The sequence below is a fragment of the Pipistrellus kuhlii genome, unplaced genomic scaffold, assembly GCF_014108245.1.
Source record: "Pipistrellus kuhlii isolate mPipKuh1 unplaced genomic scaffold, mPipKuh1.p scaffold_m20_p_1, whole genome shotgun sequence".
Classification (NCBI taxonomy): domain Eukaryota; kingdom Metazoa; phylum Chordata; class Mammalia; order Chiroptera; family Vespertilionidae; genus Pipistrellus; species Pipistrellus kuhlii.
The window spans coordinates 56,353,054-56,369,815 of NW_023425404.1; the positions used below are offsets into that span (position 1 = coordinate 56,353,054).

At 41.3% G+C, this 16,762-nt stretch overlaps 1 long non-coding RNA gene across 1 annotated transcript in view; it reads left to right on the forward strand.

The window, feature by feature from the left end:
- The window catches only part of LOC118702274, a 1,878-nt gene extending 1,445 nt beyond the window's left edge, over positions 1-433 (forward strand). Inside the window, exon 2 of the long non-coding RNA XR_004982685.2 lies at positions 59-433. This is a non-coding gene — a long non-coding RNA (uncharacterized LOC118702274). The remainder of the gene's footprint in view (positions 1-58) is intronic.
- The last annotated feature ends 16,329 nt before the right edge of the window (positions 434-16,762 follow it).

Genomic DNA, 16,762 nt, shown 5'->3' on the forward strand with positions numbered 1-16,762 from the left:
CTCTCCGGGAGGAATAGTGTTTCTTCCTAGTTTATCTTTGTTTCTGTTTTGCTTTCAGGGCAAAGGGGGAGAAGAGAAGCAGAAAAAACCTCCTCAGAAGTCTTGTTTGCCACTGTTAAAAGGCTGTTGTTCATTTCTGACTCCCTCATCTTTCAGGACACAGGAAAGGAATCGAGTGATGTGCCTACATTTGATGAGAAGAAACCACTAACCACCACAGTGAAAGTGCATTTGTTTCATTTTCCTTTTCCCCCGGCAGAGAAATGTTTACTATCCAATTTAGCGCGTGGGAGCTGTGGACAAGCAAGAGGCGTCCCCCTGTCCACGTCTAGTTGCTGACTTTCATCGCTTGGATTTGGTAGGCTTTTTGTATCAAATAGAAACCACGGGGAAGAGAATGAGATACTTGCCAATAAACAATATTACGTTTCAAGCAGACTCCACCTGGTTCCGTATGTATTTAAGGGCTGGGAGGGGTGTGTGTGTGTGTGTGTGTTTACACGCCCGCGCCTGCTATTTTCCCCTAATAACCCTCAAAGCCTTCCTTAGACAGGAGGGTGAGAGCCCTATGACTGGACATCCTGATAAAAGTGAAAGCAGTGCCCTTCTGCCCCTAGAACCCTAGGAAAAAACACCCCCAAAACGCACAAGTGAGTATTTTCTTTTAGAGCCCAGAGTTGGGCAGACCTTTCAGAGAAATACACCATCATTAACATTTCAAAAATCGAAATGCTGAAAGGAAGGGCGGTGGCTAACAAAAAAAAACAACAACTCCATAGTGCACATTATTCTTCAAACCCTGCAAAGCCCCAGGTGCCCCAGGAAATCGGTGCAAACCGCACCCTCTCACTGAGCAGACAGCTCTCCCGGCGGGAGCTGATACCCCAGGTGCGTCAGCTGAGGCTCCTGCCCAGCCAGGAGGAAACCCAAACAGGCCCCCGGAGGCCGGACGTCTGGCCCAAGGGACGGGGGATCCCGGTCTGAGGGGCTCCAAGCAGCTTGCCCAGTCCTGGGGCCAGGCTCCCCCGCCCAGGGACTGAAGGCTCCCAGGCCACATGGGTCCAGGAGTGACTGTGAAAGGAGATAGAGAGAGCTGTCCCGCCCTCCCCTGCTACCTCCCCCACAGGTGTGTGTGAGTGTGAATGTGTGTGTGTGTGTGTGTGAGTGTGTGTTCATATGTGAGTGTGTGAGTGTGTGTGTGTGTGTGAGTGTGAATGTGTGTGTGTGAATGTGTGTGTATGTGTGTGTGAATGTGTGAGTGTGTGTACATATGTGAGTGTGTGAGTGTGTGTGTGTGAATGTGTGTGAGTGTGTGTACATATGTGAGTGTGTAAGTGTGTGTGTGTGTGTGTGTGTGTGACACATGTCCTTGGAGGGGGCCTCTGGGGAAGTTCACCCACACAGCGGCATCCTGGACCCTGAACCCACACTTTGTCCTGTCCCCACCCTCTGCCCAGGACACCCTAACAGTTCCCCAATCCCAGCGGCGCCTGCACAGGTGCGGAGCCTTTAACTGGAAAGCGCTGGAAAGTTCCCCATGCCCATCCCCATGCCCATCCCCATCCCTATCCCCATCCCCATTCCCATCCCTCGGAGGAAAGGCGGCGGGGTGGGGGTGGGGGTGCGAGTTGGGGTGCTGGTGTGGGATGGGGGCGGGAGGAAGGACTTCCAGCGCCCAGACATCCCTGTCCCCCAGTAATTGCCATCACACTCCACCTTTCCACCCTGACCTGCAGGGTCCACAACGCAGGGGTTGGTTCGCGGGGAAACCGTGCCCATGAAACGTCGGGTTTGACGCGGGAGGGCTCCTGAGACCCGCGCAGGCTTTGCTTAGATTCAAAAGTATGATTTTAATTCTCTTAATGAAGGCGCTCTCTGGAGCTCAGCTGGTAATGGCTGCGCCGAGTCTAATAGACTCCTGTCGAACAGGAAAAGACGGATAACTATCGGTTATAAGTAATCTGCTCTAATGCAATTATATTCCTAGGTCCCCACGTCCCTGTTGCCCAGGGGCAGGAGAGAATGAGGGCCGCGGGGGCGGGGACCCGGCCAGGAGGCCGAGCCCAACCTGTGCCCCAGGCGCACTAGTGCTTGGGGGTTAGGGTCCAAGGCTTCAGAGGCCTTGCTGGGTGTGCAGTGTGAACACCTCTTCTCCCTCTCTCCCCCTTTTCGTCCTCCTCTCCCCGCTTCTCCTTTTCTCTCTTCCCCTTTCTTCTCTTCTCTCCCACAGGTAATAGGAATGCCCTCTCCCTGCCCTGTATTTGCCTTGTTGCAGGCAGATCCATGTGACCCAGTATCTCTCCCAAACACTCACACAGAAGGAGGCTCCTGGAATGTATCGACCCATTTACCTTTTGAAACTAATGACATTGGGATGTTTAAGATACTGGAGACACGGGGCGCACACACACTGTCAATATACCGGGAGGCTTATTCTGTCCACACACACAGGCAACCCAGGTCCCTGTCCGAACGGAGCTGCAATTTCACCTCTTACACCAGCTGTCATTACTGGTAATTTTTTTTTTTTTAAAAGGGGTTAATCAGAGCCCATTGGTTTGTTTGTTTGTTTGTTTGTTTGTTTTAATACTTGAATTGCTTTCAGAGAAGAAGGGAGAACTGAGAGAGAGACAGAAACATCAATGATGAGAGAGAATCATTGATCGGCTCCCTCCTGCACGCCCCCTACTGGGGATCAAGCCCAAAACCCTGGCATGTGCCCTTGAGGGGAATAGAACTCAGGACCCTTCAGTCTGCAGGCCTACGCTCTAACCACTGAGCAAAACTGCCTAGAGCTTTACTGGTAGATTTTATTTAAAATTATCAGAACCCATCTTAGCTCTTCACTTTGCCTGGTAAACACAATCTCAGGACAACGTGATTAAAAATAATAATAACAAAAGTCATAATTTCCCTTCTGCCAGTAAACAAGCCAAATCCATGCAAAGAGAGCCTTGCCTTCTCACCTAGAAGAAGGATTGGAAAAGGCGGGGAACTGACCTGGGGTGTGACAGGCACCTGGGAGCCCAGCCCTGGCCCTGAGCCTCTGCCCTGGGCCTCTGCCAGCCTTTCCCCCCTACCTCTCTCCAAGGACTGGGGGACAAAGAACGTTCTGGGGACTGATGCACAAAAGGGTTAAGTGAACCCTGAGTTACAGGTTTCTGTTCCAGACCTGAAGGTGAGGCGAGGGTAGATCTCTAGTGTGTCAAGTTGTACAGACTCGCTCACCCAAGTTCTCGCCTTTTATACCCTCTCTCTCTCCCTCTCCCTGTCTCCCTCCCTCTCTCCTTTCCTGTTACACGCTCACCCACACCCCCATGTACACACAAGCATCCACAAAGCTCGTACTTACTATCTCCTCTTCCCTGACCCAACCATACCCCCTCCCCCATGTGTCTAGTCTCAAAAGTAAATAAATAAATAAGAAAGGAGGAAATCAAAACAAAACCCCCAGTCCCCCCTGGCTGGAAGAGCCCAGCTGGTGCCCAACACAGGAACTTGGGGTGTGGCCAGGAGCCAGGCCCTTTGCTGCTCTGGGCCTTGGGCAGACACCTCTCTGGAGGGGAGGGTTGGTGGCGGTGGGGGGGAGACTTTCCACCTTCCTCTTCTCAGGCTTCTGGGAAGGGAGTTGGGAGGCAATCCAGTCCTCAGGCCCCAGCACTCCCAGGGCCTGGAGAAGCTGGCAGGGTGGGCACCTCCCAGGTGCCCAGATGTGACCGCCAGGGGTTCCACTCCCAGAGCCGGCAAGTCTGCCACAGAAGAGCTGCACCTGGATTTCTCTAAGCGCTCAGCCTCCGGTGCCCTTTAAAGATAGAGAAGGCCACTAAACAGGGCTCAGGCCAGCTCCTCCAGCACCAGCCCCTCCAGGCCAGCCCCGCCAGCAGCCTCGCTGGCAGGTGGTCTTCAGGGCCACTGTGTGACTTAGTGGCTTCAGGTGGCACCAGAGATGGGAGAACAGGCAGCGGCTCCAGGAGCAGATTTGGAACAGGAGAAGGAGCGCCTGTCAGAGCCTTTCTCCCCCTCCTCCCCTCCCTAACACTCATTCTGTCTTGGATGAAGTCCCTGCGTCCTCCCTTCCAGGGTTCCTCTGCAGGAAAACTGCTGTGCTGTGCTGTTTGGCGTCTTAGGAGAGCAACAGCAAAGACCCAGAAAGCCTTCGCAGGCTCTACATGGATCTGACTCTGTTTTTGAACAGTGTCTGGGAGAGGAGGGGAAAGACATCCTATTGCCCAGCAGTGAGTTTTCCAGGCTCCCCCTCAGCCAAGCGAAGTTGAGAAAATGAGAAAAAGCCAACTTCCCCCCAGTCGTCAGGAAGAGTAAGAACCGCAGCTCCTCCCCTCCTTGAGAAGGCCTTGCATGGTGGCTGGCCCCCTGCCTGCGCGCATGCCCTGACTGGAGCCACTCTAGGCTTCCAGTCTGTTCTCACCTGCAGCACCCGCCTGGGGTAGGTCTGAGGACACACCGGGAGGCCTCGGAGTTAGGTTTGCTTCTCACTCACTGACTCTCCTATTTTAAAGTCAACAGAGGAAAACATTTTTTTCTTCTTCAGTAAATCAAATGTGTAATTATATTCATATAGAATTAAGGCATGAAGATGATCTTTTCTTCAACTGTACTCAGACTTTATTATTATTATTTTTAAAATATAATTTTATTGCCGAAACCGGTTTGGCTCAATGGATAGAGCATCGGCTTGGGGACTGAAAGGTCCCAGGTTCGATTCCGGTCAAGGGCATGTACCTTGGTTGCGGGCATATCCCCAGTAGGGGGTGTGCAAGAGGCAGCTGATCGATGACTCTCTCTCATTGATGTTTCTAACTTTCTATCCCTCTTTCTTTCTGTAACAAATCAATAAAATTATATATATATATTTTTTAAATATATATATTTAAATATAAAAGATATATTTAAATATATATGAGAGAGAAGATATATTTAAATATATATTTGAATATATAGTTAAATATATATATGAGAGAGAAGCATCGATCAGCTGCCTCCTACACATGCCTCACTGGGTATGTGCCCGCAACTAAGGTACATGCCCTTGACTGGAATCAAACCTGGGACCCTTGAGTCGGCAGGCCAACACTCTATCCACTGAATCACACTGGCTAGGGCTGTACTTAGACATTTTTAAAGAGCTGCCTTGAATGTGGCATGCTTTTATAGAACAAGATACCTGTCGGCTTTAAGGACGAGGAACCCTGAAAATGCTTGATGTTTCCTTCCTTCACATAAATCATAAATAAGAGGGTGGGGGAGGGGGTCTTAAGAATAGCTCAGGTGATAAGAGCTCAGAAAATAAACTAATCAAAGCAGGAAAACAACACACTTTTTATATCTTTAAAGTTGTTTTCCCCATAGGAAGTTAGAGGCGAATACCTGACTGCGAAGTTAAGATTTTTTTTCTGCTCACTTATTTATCAGAGTCTCTTAGTTTTAACACAGTTTAAATAATCTACTCAGAAGGGGGGATATTGCCCACCACTCAGAGCAAGGGCAGTTGTTTATAATTGGAAGCTTATCCATTGGCCTTAGGACTTTAGAATGTTCAAGTGAAGTGTAAATAGAATAAGGTCACAGGTGGTTGACAAGTTCAAGTTACTTAGCTCAATTATCAAAATTTTATTTCTAAATTACGTTCAATTTTATTTTCCTGCTTTGCTGTAAATGACCTGAGAAAATCCAATGGGAGCAGAGAATTTCCACCCTGTCCCACGTCTCAGTGACTTGTTTGTACAGTCATCTTGTGATGTGTGCCGCCTTTCATGTTCCCGTGGAGCCCAGGTCTTCACAATCAGATTGAGAAGTGCGGCCATCAGACTAATTCAGAGGCAGTCACTTCAAAGACACAATGATCACTACATTTGGACAACTTTCTAAAATGCCTCCAATTCTAAACTGCCGGCAGAATCCGCCGACTGTTCAGAATCGAATTCTCTGGGTATTGGCACGCTATATTTAATGTCCATTTATCCAAAACAGGAGATGGCACGCAAATATGTAAATATATACCTTACAACTCATGTTCTACACAATGTCGCAAAGTTCTCCTGTGCATTATTTAACACATGATCAGGCTCTTCAGATTAAGATTCATACTGCCACATCTGGAAAATGCTTGCTTTGCTCTTATGCCCCCTGGTCCCCTCCTTCCCACCTCCTCAGCCACCAGGGGGGAAAAAGGCCGAAGCCCCCCTTCCACCATTATATGATAGCATCAGCTTTTAATCAAGGAGAGGCACTCCTATTTAAATGTACAGGATGACTCTTTATTTCATTTATCTTTTCTTTTGGAGGAGAGTGAAACAAGAGCACCACCCTTATTAATTATAAGATTGATGGGGTGAAAAAAGCCAAATGAATTTGGCTTGCAAATTATTAGCAGGGGTATGAATATTTATGAAGGTGCCAGGAACTGCAGTCATGAACCCTGGGTATCAAGCTTGGGAGACAGTCAGACCAATGCATTCAGTGAGGGTTCAGTTTCCCCAAATTTGACATGACATAAATGGAAACTTCTAAATTAGATCCAGGGTGGGCTGCCATCAAATCAATCCCTTCCCTTCTTCTTTTTCTTTCTTTCTTTCTTTCTTTTTTTTTTTTTTGGCTTATCTTGCTGAACATGAACTTACTTGTCGTGACCTCTATCACAAACTTTCAAACGATTTTAAGGTGAAAGCAGATTCCTAATTTGGTGAAGAAAAACCCATGTTTGTGCTTTTCCCACTTGACATGCATTTATGTTTGAAGTCAAGTTTTATCTGCAAAATATTTTGTGACACATATTTAAAAAAATTTAAAGCTATTGTTTATTCAGTGTAAAAGTAATGGAAACCTAAAATATCCAGGGTATAAAGAGAATTCAATCAGACACAATCTAAGCTAGAGACTCATTGAAGGGAGAGAGGAAAACAAAGCAGCAGAGGAAGAGAGGACAAGGTTTTAACAATGTCTGCCAGTTTTTCTTCATTTGTACCAGACTTAGCTCACATTTTAGTTCCAAAGTGAAAAAAATTTAAATGAAAGGTGGAGGGGGAGAGGGTCAAGGTGGAAAGGGAAAGGATTCGATAATTCAGTAATTCAGTAAAATAATTCAGTAAAAGACAAACCATCCCCTCCTCTTAATTATAACTTGCAGAGCTTTGTAGTGCTTTGAAAAGGGGGCTTCAGACTTGAGACTTAATGAGCTCAACTGTTGCCTCACCACTGGTTTTCCATTCTGTAAGAGAATCAGTGATGGGGGCTGGCCTGATCCTGTGGAAACAGTTCATTCTGACATCACAGCCAGCCCAGAACATACATTTTGAAAAGAAAGACAAGTTGTTTTCAAAACAGAAATGCTAAGCGTTCTAAAAAGCATAAGCGACTTTAAAAGTGCTCTTCAACTTTTCTAAAAAACATTATAAATATAATATTTTTCATATATATATATATGTATGTATATTTCACAATTGTAAGTGGATATTTGTGCTAAATTGATGCATTATATGTATCCTACCTCAATTTGTCTATTTTTGGTAAGGATATAAGTTATTTTTATCCTCACCTGAGAAAGTGTTTGTTGATTTTAGAGAGAAGAAGTGGGGAGAAAGAAAGGGAGAGAGGAAGAAACAAGGATGGGAGAGAGAAACACCATTGGTTGCTTCCCATATGTGCCATGACCGGGGATCGAACCTGCAGCCTAGGTACATGTCTTGACTGGGAATTGAACCCACAACCATTTGGTGTACCAAACAATGCTCCAACAAACTGAGCTAGCCAGTCAGTGCAGGATATAATGTTTTGTGTGTATAAAATCAATTAAAAACCTTATTTTGATTGATTCTATTGGGCTGACACTAGTCAGTAAAATCATACAGGTTTTAAGTGTCCAACTCTAACACATCATCTGCATCATGTGTTCTCTTACTGCCCCACCACCAATTATCCCCCCTTTGCCCTCTTCCCCCTCCCCTTTCCCCCCTCATTCCCTCTGGCAATCATCATACTATTGTCTATGTAGATGTGTATGTGTGTGTTTTTTTCTTAATCCTTTCACCTTTTATTTTTTAAAGAATCTATACCACTGACAACAATTTACTTCCATTCAGAAACCTTGAAATTGATGCATCTTCTATCAATCGCACTGGGTAGATACAGTAAAACACATTTAGCATTTGTATTTCAATAGTGGCACACACACCAATCTGTTTTGTTCAGTTCAAATGCTCCTCAACGTGTCATTTTCTATTTTTCTGGAACATGCTATGGGTTAGTCATCCTGTTCTAGGCAATTGTTAAGTCCTTAAAGAAAGAAAATTCAAAATAGAGTAGTTACTTGTCACGATTTTAGAGCTGAAAGGTGGGCTGTTGGGATGATTTGGCCATCCTCTCTTTTTCTCCTGATAAAGAATTGGATGTCTAAAGATGGCAACGGCCTCACAGCACTCACTAGCTCTAGCTTCTGACAAAGCCTTTAACGTGAGTCCAGTTTTTCTTATCATATGGTGCTTTCCCATCTTTCACCCTTTACAGTTAGAGTAGTATTTATAATACCATGTGCAGGCTTTTCTAATATTTTTTCCCCCAGCACAGTGACAATGAAATTCTTATTAAATAATAATAAGATATTGACTGGCCTGTTGGCCAATATGAAGATTTGTTGTTGATTTGTGATGTCTGTATTGATTAGGCAGGAATGAGATCTGTCCCCTACCTGAAGGATAAATACACCTCAGAACTGGCACAGAAACCAACTTTGTATGGATAGAAACCTTAACCTTCTCTATTTATTGGCTATGTATCAGCTCAGTCAATCAAGCTAGAAACAGATATAAATAGGACTAAGAGCGATGCCTCAAAATCTCCAAAAATGTTCGCGAGGGATATTTAAACTGATATGAGAATGCCTGACTTCAGCACTCATAGCTTGCTTCGAGGTAACCTTCCCGTCTGGTTCTTCTCTTCACCCTAAATTGAATCCTACATGTGCTCCATATATTTTACATTAAGGGGAATCCTATTCATGCCTGAGATGATCTTATATTTATGATGGCCTCTTCTGTCAAATTGTTATTTCTGTAGCTTGCTGTCAAAAATGTCACTCAAAGTTTCCTTTCCACCTCCTTTTACCCTCTGTCAGAGTAACTTAGAAGGTCTAATCTAAGTAGAATCTGCTGCACCTATAAAATACAGCTGGGAGAACTGTTTTTTCCACTTCCTGTCTCTCTCTCCCCCTCACCCCAGCTTTATCTTCCTTCTGTTTAAGGGCTGTTGCCCAATATTTGTCCTTGTGGGAAAATTGTTCACCCAAAGCAGTTTCTCTTAAGGTTCAAAAGCGTTAAATGTAGTATAAACCCGGTGGGCATATTTTCTGAGGCCATGATAACGAAGGTTAATACTTAAGCATGAAAGGGAATATAAAATTTTTACAATAAAAAAAATTCCCTCCAATTACAGAAAGTTTTGGAGCATTAATAGCAGCTATTTGATTTTTTAAAATATAAAAATAAAATATTGAACTTGTTAGCATTTGAAATTATTTATCAGTGTGACTCCTTTTCCCCCCCTCTGTTTCCATTTCATTATTTTTGCATGAATATGATAAATGGTCATTAAACCTAACTATTTTTATTTAATGTTCATAAAAACTGGTAGGTTTTCAAACAGATGTGGCCTGAGATGGTTCAGTGAATTTAGTGGACTTCTCATATAAGTGGAATAATAACCATACGGGAGATGAATTTTATACCCTTGTTTACCTCTTCCAGAACTCATCCTTATTATAATTACAAATAGTGTTTATTATGTATTATGCAATAAACACACCACTGTCCAGACACTGTGTAAACCTTAACTTGATCACTGCCATCTAGAGTTTATAATCTGAGATAGCACTGACACACAAAAATACAGAGAAATATGGGCAATAGAAATGCCATGGCTATAAATTCCTTTCTTTATATATAAAAAAAGAAAATATAATGAAGCCTACCTCATGAATGAACAAATATTTACCCTTTTTCCATTTAAATATTTTTCTTTCAGACCCAAATAAGTGGTTTGGAAAAAAGAATATTTTATTTTATATTTATTTTATCAATAAGGGATAAATCTGAGGAATAAGTTTTCCCCTTTTAGCTTTTAAAAAAAGTGATCAGCAAAGAGAAGAAGGTGGCAGTCATTGTGGAGAGGATAAACAAGTTAACTAACAAAGGCAGGAGGGCCCAGTAGTTTAAGACATTGCTATATGGGCAGAGTGCCTGGATGTAAATGATGGCTCAGCCACTAGTTATGTGATCTTAGGCAAACTACCACTTCCAAACTTCTCATGGGGCTTTGACATGATGATCTAATAAATTAATGTATGAAAGAACTTATCTTAGTACTTGGTTCATGGTGAGGATTCAATAGATATTATTATTACTAGAGGCCCGATGAACAATGATTCATGCAAGAATGAGCCTTCCTTCCCCTGGCTGCCCTGGCCTTTGCTCTAGCCCAGAGCCACCTTTCTGCCTTCCCACACTGCCCAGAGGCTTGGAGCAGCTGGGATGGTGTGGAACACCTGCAACAGCACCAATGTCCTGCCTCGCCCCTAGCTGCTCAGTGCCTACATATGCAAGTTAACCCGCCATCTTTGGTGGGTTAATTTGCACACTCACTCCTGGTCGGTGTCATGAAGGTGCGGTCAATTTGCATCTTACTCCTTTATGAGTGTAGATTAATAATAATAATAATTAATAATAATAATAATAATAATAATTATTATTATTATTAATGGTTACCCCTGCCCTCCCTCCCAGTTTAGATAAGACCACATATGAACAACCCATGAAATTTAGGTATGCTTAGAAATGTTTTATTTTTATTAATTATGTAGAAATTCAATATTAGTACTGATTCATAATTCAGTCCACATCCCTCAGGTCACTTCAGTTACATGTTTGTGCCTATATACTTATCTTTTAGTATCACACCTTCAAAAAGATACCTAATGGCATACAGTTTGCATGCAAGTCTTTGAATAAATAGCTTATGGGTTGTTTGGTTAATGAGATAATGGAAAGACCACTAACTGGGAACCAGGAAAATTAGATTCTAAATATGTTTTTTGTCACTAATTTAAATGTGACTGGGCCTCAGTTTCCTCAACTGTAAAATAGGTCAGAGTAGAAAATACCCAGAGTCCATTCTGGCTCTCACAGTCAAAGACTGTATGACTCACATAGCAGTGTTGTCCTAGCGGAACTTTTATTTTCTTCCAAGTGTGTATTGCGAAACCACTATGTCCTGGCTCTGTGGTAGGCCCTAGAACTCAGAGGGAAATAATTTTCAGTCCAGTGGTGGGATAAATACCCCGTTCCAGTGCGATAATTGTTATGCGAGAGGCATGTATAGGACATTATAAACTCAGATACATTATAAGACTATTTAACCAATGGGAGGAAACATGTAACCAACAAGGAGATAAGGAAAAACTTTGTAGAATAGTTAGCACCTGAATTAAATCTTGAAGAAGAAACAAGAGCCAAGGAGGAAGCGAGGAAAAAGTCATGCCAGATGAGAACAGTATGTGCAAAGAAACAAAAGAGAAAGAACATGTCATGGACAGAACTGGTCGTTCTCTTCTGTAGGGCAGAGGGGGTGGGTAAGTAGTCACTCTTCATGTCTCTGTAATCAATCTCATGCCCTCCTTTGGCTTTAGTACCCTCCATTTGCTGCTTGCTCTTGAACTTCAGGTCATCTCCAACTCTCCGTATGTCTGTAGGCACCTCAAACTCAAGAAACACCTTCTCCTGTGTTTACTATTGTGGTAAATGGTATTAGCACCTACTCAGTTACTTGTGTTAAAAATTTAGGTTTGAGCCTTGTCACTCCTCCCTTCTTTATGGCCAGTATCCCCCAATCCAATCAATTCCTCCCAAATGCATCTTTAACCCACATGTTTTTCTTCATTTTCCTTGCCACCACTTTCGTACAAGCTGCCATTTTTTGGACTTGATGGTTGGAGCTATGGAGTCAAATCTGATTTTATCATATGCCTAATTTAAATCACTTGAAACTTATAATATCTTATTAATCAATGTCACCCCAATGCATTTAATAAAAAATTAAAAATAAAATAGAATCATTCACAGAAACACACTGTTTTTGGGATAAAGTCCAAATTTCTTAACATGTTCTAAAACCTTGATTGATTTCACACCTGTCCCCTCATCTTCAGCTCTATCTGGAGGCCCTCATTCTCTTTGATCTGTCACATTGTGCTTTTTGATGTTGCTCAAATAGAATAGCCTTTTGCTCATCTTAGGGCTCCTGCACTTTCTATCCATTTCGGAAGTCTCTTTTCTCCTTTACCACCACCATCTCTAACTAGGCTAGCTACTATTCATTCTTCAGATCTTTACCTAAATGCCATACCCATGGGGAAATTTCCTTGACCATTTCTATCCCCTGTATGTTAGGTTAGATTTTCTATTCTTATAATAACATTTACATTTCTTTGAAGCATTATCATATTTATAGCTAGTTAATTATTAATCATGTAATTGTTTGTTTAGTGTCTGTTTCTCCTGCTGGACTATGCATTTTGTAAGGCTAAGGTCAGGTCTGTTTGATTCACTATAGTATTCTCAATGTCTAATAAGTGTTTTTATGTTTGTTTTATGTTATGTCTGGGTCTATCTCCTGGCCTGATCTACAGTCTTTGTAGAAGTGGCAAGGTCATTAGGCCTCTAACCTGGCCCTGGGCTGGAGGCTAATGACCTTGCTGCACCCGCCTCTCCTTGCCGATGCCCCTGCCACCCCATCTGCCTGCCTGCTGACAGCCTTGCAGTGATAGAAGCCTATGGGGAGTGACTGAGAGGTGCTCCATGCACTTCCTGGTGACTGGTCGTCCATCTGGTCATTTAGGTCATGACGGCCCTACACTATTATAAATATAGATGATGCCTTACAGGTTTCATGGCTGGAGCAAGACAGGTATGAAATAAGCATGGAATACCTTCTGGTACCTAACATGAGGAAATGCCCACAAAAAATGAGGGGTGTTGTCAAAAGGGACATGGAGCCAATGTGAAGGGGCTTTCACTGACCAAGTCAGAGATAATCTGAGCGTCCAAATAATTAAACATGCAATGGATTATAGTATGCAAAATAAAATAAGAACACATGAGTCTCTAATAATAAATAGATCAATAAATAAAAAGAAAGTTTTCAGTTACAGCAATATAACAACTAATAAATATGGAAAGAATGATGAAATTTTTAAAAATGCCATTTTGCAATCATCACAGAAAAATGAGTCAGGCAAGAATCACCAATGAATGATAAATTTAGTGAAGGAAAGTTAATAAATAACAGGATATTTATATTTTATAGAGGTATCTCACTGTACTTAACCACAAAACGGTAAATCTTAACTGTGTAATGGAGAAAACAGGTCTTTAAGCAAGTGATGAAAACTAACATGACTTAAAAAGGTGATTTGTCTCTAATGTGAGATAGTGAAAAGAACATAACCACACTTCTTGGTATTCCAGCTCCAAATGCACAACCTGAATGTAGTCATGTGTCACATCACACAAACCCATGTTGAGGGACTTTCTATAACATAACTGGCCTGCATTATTCAAAAGCAAGGCCAAGTAACTATTCCACATTAAAGGAGACTAAAGAGACATGACAACTGTGATTTGTTATCCTGGACTGAATTCTGAACTGGAAAAAATAGCTATAAAGGGCACTATTGAGTCCTTTATAATAGGTGAAATTGTAGTATAAATTCTTTTGTGGAGAAACAAAAATTTGATTTATTCATTGACACCCAGAATCCCAGTGAAAGACAAAGAATTTATTTCAAACAAATATACAAGTTTGACAAAAGAAGTATGAGCAAGACCTAAGTGATCTTCCTGCTGTATCATGCATTTTTTCTAACAATGTGTTTATCCAAAATATAACTTCCTAGTTAATAAACTAAATACTGTGGCGTACTACATAATAAAACTAAAATAAAAAATTATTTCAGCTCATACAAACAAATCATCTACTGCAAAATACCTTTCAAAAGTATGTAGCTATAAAAGTGTGGAAATTTCAGAAAATATTTACTTCTAGAATTATAGTTTGTGTTTTTTTTTCCATGTTTCCAACTTCTGAGTTTTTTCTATTGAGTTTATTGGGATGACATTGGTTGTAATATGGACTTTTAATTTAGATAAAAGAATTACAATGTTAAATTTTCTCAATTTTATAACTATACTTTAGTTATGTAAAAAAAAGACATTGAAATGTATATGAGTAAAATAGCAGGATATATATATATATTTTATATAATGGTACTATATATATATATATATATATATATATATATATATATATATATTACCTGTTCTTAATTGTCAAGAGAAAAGTATGAAAAAAAGAGGAAAAATGCTAAAACAAATGTTGCAAAATTATATAAAAATGGGTGAATTGGGGAAAGGGTGCACTGGACATATGCATATTTACTGCAACTTTTCTGTAAGTTTGAAATTATTTAAAAATAAGATTAAAAAATGAGTGTAAAAAAACCCTAACCCACTGAAACTTCTCAATAAAAGTCAACTATTGTCATCATCGTCTTCATCACCAACATAATCAGCTGAGAAATTGTTGTAGCATTTCAAGCAAGAGATGATGAAGGACCTCTACTCAGGCACCAGGCATTGGAAATAGAGATGGAGTAGACATGAAATATTCAAGCTAGCTTCACCAGAAATTCTAGCAATGACATGCAAATGCTCCATGCTCTGGGATGCCACATGCCTCTAGATACATGACACATCACATCAATTCATATAACACGTGGCCAGTTCTTACCATGCAAATGAACTTTCTATGGGATACCCCTCGTGGGTGCCAACCTTCTACCCAACTATGTGCAGCTGGCTTCTGTGCCCTATGAGATCTCTATAGGGACAGTAATGGAGAAAACAGGCTATCCATTTCAGACAAATAAAGGTCTTCTTTTACCACTCTTTCCTTCTGTTAGGGGGGAAATGAGAAGAGAGAGGAAAAAGAGAAAGGGAAAGCAATAAGAATTGTTATGAGAACAACTCAGAATGGGTGTTCTATAAGACATCTCCTTGCTCTATTTCTGCAATCTTTTCCTGACTGACAACCCCTTAGCCCCCAGTTGTTTGTGTGTGAGCCTAATGCTCTTTCTAGACTGGAAGAAGGTGAGGTAGCTTACCACCTCTCTCATGTTTTCTTTTAAAAGTCCTATGGTTTAAGATCAACATAGTGACTCACTTGTGGCTGTAAATCTGTAGCCAGTTCAGGGTGAGACAGAATGAAAGGCTGTCAAATGGATTATCTCAACAAAACACTGATTGCTTGGTTAAAGCTTGTTTGTACAAATAAAGCGAGTTTTATCAGAGATAGCATTATTTAAAGCCTCCAGTATTTCCTGTTTGCTGACAGAGTAAAACCCAAGATGACTTCCTACCATCATGAATGATTTCACCTTGCCAAACCTCCCACATGCCAATATTCAAACCCCACTGGACAACTTAGGAGGCCACGAGCTCCTAGTTACCTCTCCTGAGGCTTTGCTCATGCTATTAGGAATCAAGTTCCAGAGCCAACTCAAATGCCCTGTATTTCAGGAAGCTCTCCTTGATATCGAAAAGCAGAATGGAACTCTCGTTGGTCTACATAAAGTATTTCCCCATACATACACAAATACATTGTCATAAAAAACTTACCATAAAAATGACAACTTTTATTAAATTCCCTTTTAGCCTTTTCTTTCTATGCTTGTGTCTTGAAAAGACTTTAAGAACTAGAAATAGAAATATTTCAGGAGTGAGTAATTATTGGGTATTTGTTAGAGAGAATGAGATGAAGGAAAACATGAAATTAAAGACACAGTATCTGTGAGGTTTGGTGTAAAATTCTGTAAGAAAAGCAAGGAATCTAATATTGATATGTGAAAATCATTTTATTTTTAAAAAATGTAGGCTCCTTTCCAGAGCATTAATTTTTATGTCATATTAAGTAAGGATACTGCAGTTTTGTATATAAAAATGTTACCATTGGATTAGTTACCTAACAATTTTCTTTCAGAAATTGTTGTCTTTCCAACTTCATCTTTAGGGACGAATGAATGGTCAGCTGACTGACATTATTAATAGAAGTGTCTATTTTAGAAGCTCTACTTTTGGAAGTGGAATAAAGAGGAAGTGTAACCCAGAGTTTAAGATACCCACTGATAATGAGGGTATTTGAGTGATGGTAATTGCAAGGAGAAAGTCTTAAAGATCTATCTAGAGAGCAACCCTCACACTTCAGGCATGCTGCCAGATAAGACTAAAAACAGCAGGCAAAATGGCAAGAAAAACGTGTTCCTTGGTTTCTTCATTGCCATAAAAGCCATTGGGAAGGACTAAAAGAGATATGCCATTCCTGAATATCAACATTAGACTTCTTTTTCTATGACTTTTGTGAAAGCTTTTGCCATCATGGAATGGAGACAAGAAATATATCTTCAATGAAGTGTACCCTCTTGTCTATCTATGCATTACCACACCTCACCTTACCCCCTCCCAATAAAAAGAAAGGTAAAGTAAGTAGGGTTGTAGAATGGTCATCTTGGAACCAGGTCCATAACTCAACAATTCTGTTCCTTTCTTTTCAACTAAGGCTGTGAGAATGACAATTTTATTAATGATATGTGCTTGATTTTTGCACACCCATGAATGATTTGGTAGTGCACAACAAACTTACAGAA